We start from the raw sequence: 7,003 nt of genomic DNA, 5'->3' as shown, positions 1-7,003 counted from the left end.
CCGGAAGGTCAAAGAAAGGTCAGGGGTCAGGGTGATCAAGTCTGTCTGGTTTGGAAGGGGCCTTTGTGCTGGTGGTACACTTGGGGCAACGGGTTCAGTTTCCTGAGCCTTGCTTTGCTCGTGTGAATGCACTTGCCTAGTACACACATTGCCCTGGGATGCATTCAGTGCTGAAGGGGAACAAAGAAGATGACCTCATGGGACTAAAGATTAGAATTAAATGTCAAGAGAGCATGAAAAGGTCGCCATTGTGGTTGGTGGCTTTTGTTATTATAAAACATAATTCTCTTTCATGCATGGGTAAGCACAAAGGGATTTGGAGCCAGATTAAAAATTTTTGGAAAACAGGGGCTTGGAGAGCTGGCTCAGCAAGTAAGAGCACTGGCTGCTCTTCCAGGGGACCCAAGTTCAATTCCCAGCACCCACATGGTAACTCCCAAATGTCTGTAAGTTACAATTACAGGGCTTCTGACACCTTCACATGCAGACATACATACAGCCAAAACACCAATGCACATAAAATAATATGTGTATATATGGAAATCCAGGACACTAGTTCCAGGGTGGGCCCTCAGGGAAAGTCTCAATCTGAGGTCCCTTGGGAGGCCTCTGTGACCACAGGTCCAGAAGGCCAAGGCAGGGTGCTTGGGGGAGGGGGGGGCTTGGGGGGGGAGGTCAGTGGGTAAAGCACTGTCCTGAGAACCTGAGCTTGAATTCCCGGAACCCATGTAAAGTCTGAGGTGGTAGCATGAGTGTTTGATTCCAGTGTACCAATGGGGAGACAAGCACAGGAAATGGGAAAAAACCTGCCCAGTTAGCCTGGCCTGCACAGAAGGGAAAAATAAGAGGTGTTTGTTCACCTTCAAACAAGGTAGAAGGTGAAGACCGTCATTCCAAGTTGTCCTTTGACTTCCACATAGGTGCCATGGCGCCTGCATTCACACATGCACATGTGAACCCGCATGCGCACATGCATGTACCACAAAGGTTTCAAAAGTGAACAAGACCCAGGTATGGTGGAGCACTCTTTAATCCCAGCACTCAGGAGTCAGAGGCAGGCCGATCTGTATGAGTTTGAGGCTATCAGGTCTACACAGCAAATTCCAGGCCAGCCAGAGCTACACAGTGAGACCCTGTCTCAAAAACAAAACAAAAGAATATTTTAAGATGAACCTATTTTTCCTTAATGGCGGCCCCGTGAGCGCTAACGCTATTGCTTCTGATGTACTCAGTACCTGCTTCCGAAGCAGATGGAGATGCAGAAATCAAATGCAGTTTTAGTCTTCCCAGATGGACGTCACGGTCAAAGGGCAGAGCTAGAGAGGTGTGCAGACCACTGCTGTAAAAAAAAGCCTTCACAGGTTCTGCAGAAGTCCAGAAGAGCAATGTGGTTAAGTTCAGGTTGGGCGATGGGGCCGGGGTGGGGGGGTGGGGGGGTGAGGAGACATGGGCTGAGGGTGCTCAGGGAGAAATCCAAAACTACGCAGGTGTGCTTTGGTTTGTTCTGGATCAGTCTTGGGGACGAATCCTGCTAGCTGACAGCCAGGTGGTATCTGCAGGGGTCTCAGGATATCTGGACCTTAGTTTTACACTTCTAAGTAGGTTGGTAGACACATGGAATCCAAACACCTGGGAAGTGATGGGAGAGGTCAGGGATTCAAGGTCATCCTTGGCTACATACTGAGTCCAAGACTATCCCAAGCTACATAAGACCCTGCCACAAAACAACGGCAAAATGCCCAGAACTTGAAACTGACTCACACCAAATCAAGAGGGAGAGGTGAGTGAGTCAGGTTAGATTACACCTGTGGCTGAGGGTTCCAGCGCCAAGTCCAGAGCCAGCGTGGACCTTGCATGGCCTGTCCAGACCACAACCCCAATCTTGGTCCCGATTATGATAAAAATAAAAAGCAGCTCCCTGCCAGGATCAGGCTTGTGTCTGGAAAGGACCAAGCTTGGCTTCTTTGTGAGGCCTGGATGAGTGGCCCGAGCCCTGAAGGAAATCAGACACTGGGACTTGAGTGACACCACACTTTACCTGTGGTTGGCATCACATGGACCAGGTACTCTAGTCCTCAACACAGATCTGCAAGCAGAAGAACTGGCATCACCCTAAGGACATCCAGAAAACTGGATCTTTAAATTTGGTTGTTTGTTTTTTTTTAAAGATTTATTTATTATATGTAAGTACACTGTAGATGTCATCAGACACTCCAGAAGAGGGCATCAGATCTCTTTACAGATGGTTGTGAGCCACCACGTGGTTGCTGGGATTTGAACTCAGGACCTTCAGAGGAGCAGTCAGGGCTCTTAACCACTGAGCCATCTCTCCAGCCCAGACCTTTACATTTGTATTAAAGGCAATGTCTTGCAGTGCAGCCTCCGGTGTAGAGGTGCATGTGGGGGTAGGGAGGGGTTATGTTCAGTTACAAATGTACATGCGGGTTCTTCTTTTCTTTTTCAGGAAAACACCAAATGGCAGGTGACGCTGGTGCACCCGGGGCCCAGGATCAGGAGGCCTTGGTGGCTTCTGCGGAGGGTTCGGCAGAGGTCTTAGGGACTGTGGCCTCCGGGCTCGTGGAGGTAAAGCTGAAGACAAGGAGTGGGTCCCCGAGGTTCTGCACAGAGCTGGCACTCAGGGAGCATGACACTCTACCAGAGAGCCCTGGCAGCACATCCGTGGAAAGTCCAGGTTCTGACAGCTGGATCACTGATGGGCATAGGTGACATAATCTCACAGCAACTGGTGGAGAGGCGGGGTCTCCAGCAACACCAGGCAGGCCGGACTTCTGACCATGGTATCCCTGGGCTGTGGCTTTGTGGGCCCTGTCGTCGGAGGCTGGTACCAGGTTTTAGACCACGTAATCCCGGGCACCACGAAGGTGCATGCACTGAAGATGTTGTTAGATCAGGGGGGCTTTGCCCCATGTTTCCTAGGCTGCTTTCTCCCACTGGTAGGGATACTCAGTGGAATGTCAGCCCAGGACAATTGGGCCAAACTGAAGCGGGACTACCCTGATGCCCTCATCACCAACTACTATCTCTAGCCTGCTGTGCAGTTAGCCAACTTCTACCTGGTCCCCCTGCATTACAGGTTGGCTGTTGTCCAGTGTGTTGCTATTGTCTGGAACTCCTACCTATCCTGGAAGGCACATCAGTTCTAAGCGTGCCTTGTTCCACGGTTTGCACCTTGGACTGATGCACCGTGACCCTAGAATGCTTGGACAGCTTCTTCAAACTAACCACATCAGGACTGGAGCGGTGGCTCAGCTGTTAGAAAGAAGCATGTAGGTGCTCTACAGAGGACCTAAGTTTGGTTCCAAGCACCCACATCGGGTGGCTCACAACTCCCTATGTCTCAAGCTCCAGGAGATCTGATGTCTTCTCCTGGCCTCTGAAGCACCTGCACAAACATGTATATACCCACGAATAGGCACGCATTTGTAATTAAGCACACAGTGAAATCTTTAAAAGGAAGGTGTCAGCTTCCATGCTAGGGGGTTGCTGATCAGAATAGGGTGACCACTCTGAAGTGGCCCATTTCACTCTAACCACTAAGACATTTATAATATTGCTGTCACTCTGGCACTTAGCTGATGGGGACACATTATAAGAATTGTGTCCTGGGGGCTGGAGGGATGACTCAGCCAGTAAGAGCACTGATTGCTCTTCCGAAGCTCCTGAGTTCAAATCCTAGCAACCACATGGTGGCTCACAACCATCTGTAAAGAGATCTGACGCTCTCTTCTGGAGTGTCTAAAGACAGCTACAGCATACTCATATATAATAAATTAATTAATTAATTAATTAAAAAAAAAGAAGTGGATCCCTGTCTTAGTTAGGGTTTTACTGCTGTGAACAGACACCATGACCAAGGCAAGTCTTATAAAAAACAACATTTAATTGGGGCTGGCTTACAGGTTCAGAGGTTCAGTCCATTATCATCAAGGTGGGAGCATGGCAGTATCCAGGCAGGCATGGTGCAGGAGGAGCTGAGAGTTCTATGTCTTCATCCAAAGGCTGCTAGTGGAAGACTGACTTCCAGGCAACTAGGGTGAGGATCTTATACCCACACCCACAGTAACACACCCATTCCAACCAGGTCACATCTATTCCAACAAGGCCACACCTTCAGATGTTGCCACTCCCTGGTCCAAGGATATACAGACCATCACAATCCCTGTCGCCAAGCTGGGCCGCCTGGTTTAAGGACATGAAGATCAAGTCCTTGGAGGAGATCTACCTGTTCCCCCTGCCCATTAAGGAGTCTGAGATCATTGACTTTTTCCTGAGTGCATTCCTAAAGGATGAAGTTCTGAAAATCATGCCAGTGCAGAAGCAGACTCAGGCTGGCCAGTGGACCAGGTTCAAGACATTCATACCTATTGGGGACTACAATGGTCACGTTGGTCTTGGCATTAAGTGCTCCAAGGAGGTTGCCACTGCCATCTAAGGAGCCCATCACCTTGGCCAAGCTTTCCATCATCCCTGTGCGGAGAGGCTACTGGGGGAACAAGATTGGCAAGCCCCACACTACTGTTCCATGCAAGGTGACTCTGTGCTGGTGCGTCTCATCCCTGCTCCCAGAGGCACTGGCATTGTCTCTGCTCCTGTGCCCAAGAAGTTCCTGATGATGGCCTGTATAGATGACTGCTACACTTCAGCCAAAGACTGCACTGCCACCCTGGGCAACACTGCCAAGGCCACCTTTGATGCCACCTCCAAGACCTACCTGACCTCTGTGTTCACCAAGTCTCCTTATCAGGAATTCACTGATCATCTTGGGAAAACCCACACCAGAGTCTCTGTTCAGCTCCAGCTGTGGCTACCACAAAAGGGTTTTTATACAAGAAAAATAAATGAATTAAGTCTGTTAGAAACAAACAAACACACAAACAAAAAACAAATGCACATGCGTTCATGTGTGTGGAGAGGTTAGAGGTCAACGTCAGATGCCTTCTTCAACCATCCTCTATTTTGAGACAGGGCTCCTCGTTGAACCCGAATCTTCCCTTTTCAGCTTGATTAGCTGACCAAGCAGCCAGCCCCCAGAATCCTTCTGTCTGCCTCCCTGCACCGGGTTCACAAGTGCGCCCTATTGTGCGGGCATCTCACATGGGTACTGAGCTTCCAAACTCAGGTCCTCCGTGTGTCAGACACCTTCCCAACTGAACCATCTCCCTAGCGCCAACCTCAAACTTCTGCTCTTCCTGCCTCAGCCACCCCAATGCTGGAACTACGGCGCTGGCTGTAAGCTGAATGGTGGAAGTAGATTCTGAACTCAGGTCTGAATTCTCCACAGGGGGCCGGGGGCGTTGCTGGGGACACTATAATCTAACTCTGAAGAGACAAGCGAACTGGGAAGGGACAATCAGAAGATTGGATAGAGAGGCTTGAGGATGGACAGGGGGCATAGTCACAAAGGGAGGCGTGGTCTCCGGGGGCGTGGTCTCCAAGGAAGAACTGAATATGATCACAAAGCCCCGTGAGCTTGATGCTGTACTCCGCACTAGGAGCTCTCTGTGGCTAGCTGGAACAGCGAGAACCAGGGCAGAAGCCTGGAGACTGGAGAATGAAAGGCGAGTCCTGGAGGCCTGGGAGATTCTACTGAAAAGTAAAAGGGACTGGAGGAAGAAGGGGACAAAAGCTAGCCGTTTGTGCTGTGCCCAGATGGTCTTGGCTTGGGGCCACTTGTTTTGGCCTGCTGTGGGGAGGGGCAAGAGAACCCATTTTTGGAGGGAAGTTGAAGAAGCTGGAACGAGGGAACTTTCTGTGGCACAGAGGGGACAAGGAGATTGAAAGAGAGGTCAGGTGCGCTTTTCTGGAAGGGTAGCCCCTGCTCCAGCGGGTGACAGAAGTGTGTGATTTGCGCCACGCGTTCTTTTACTTTGCCCAATAGGTTGTCTTAGAAAGTCGAGCCCCTCGATAAATGCCAGTCCACCTAAAACAGTGGGAAATTTGAAAACTGTTTCTGAGTGACAAGAGAGAGCACTGACTCCAGCCTGCTTCCCCCACCCCACCCAGGGGACAACCCAGGCTGGTGGAGGAAATGGTTATAACCAGAACAGTGAAGCTCTGGAGAGCAAGCCAGCCTAGGACCCAGTTAGCACTGTCCCAGAGCCATCTGCTAGATGCAGGGTCCGCAGGCAGGAGGGAGACATGTAAATCTCTGCTGCCTATACTGTGCACAGCCATGTTGGGACAAGCAGATGGGAGACGAGCCTGTGCTTTGCAGTAATGAAAGGCTGTAATACTAATGGACCACACTAGATGCTACATGAATGACAGGTGGTTTTCTTTTTTCCTTTTTATTCCTTTTTTTTTTTGGAGGCAGGGTTTCTCTGCATAACAGCTCTGGCTTTATAAACCAGGCTGGCCTTGAACTCACAGAGAGTTCTACCTGCCTCTGCTTCCCAAATGCTGGGCTTAAAGTTATACTCCATCACAGTCAGTGGCAGATGGTTTTCTTATCCCCTCTCCATCCCCTCTGCTCCTGAGAGGACTGGGTATCTGAGCACTGTGTACGTATTTTATAGATGAGGTCCTTACCATGCTGCCTCCTCAAAGGACAACATGGACACCCAGATGCCGGGATGCCCCAAGACTGCCACTTATAATGCAAAAAGATTGGTAAAACACAGGGATAATCTGAAACAGTGTTCGAGGTTCATAAAGTCACTAGAGGGTCTGCCAGCCTTGGCCTCTGACACCGTTGACTCCTGGCTCACCAAAAGCAGCTTGTCCCTCTTGTTTCCCTCCAAGGGTTGGTTTGTTTGTTTGGAGACAAGGTCTAGAACAGTAGCCTTGGCTGTCCTGAAACTTGTTCTGTAGACCAGGCTGGCCTTGAACCCAGAGACCCACCTGCCTCTGACAGTGCGGGCTTGTGTGTTTCTTTAAGACATTTGTTCATCGGGAGGCAGAGGCAGGTGGATTTCTGAGTTCGAGGCCAGCCTGGTCTACAAAGTGAGTTCCAGGACAGCCAGGGCTACACAGAGAAACCCTG

At 50.2% G+C, this 7,003-nt stretch overlaps 2 pseudogenes; both read left to right on the top strand.

Moving 5' to 3' along the window:
• Nucleotides 1–2,529: 2,529 nt before the first annotated feature.
• Nucleotides 2,530–3,297, top strand: LOC110310489 (annotated as a pseudogene).
• LOC110310075 lies at nucleotides 3,199–4,863 on the top strand (annotated as a pseudogene).
• Nucleotides 4,864–7,003: the final 2,140 nt, after the last annotated feature.

Source organism: Mus caroli, chromosome 15 (assembly GCF_900094665.2).
Source record: "Mus caroli chromosome 15, CAROLI_EIJ_v1.1, whole genome shotgun sequence".
NCBI classification, from domain to species: domain Eukaryota; kingdom Metazoa; phylum Chordata; class Mammalia; order Rodentia; family Muridae; genus Mus; species Mus caroli.
The sequence above is the reverse complement of the archived record's forward strand: the minus strand, read 5'-3'. Positions and strand labels throughout refer to the sequence as shown.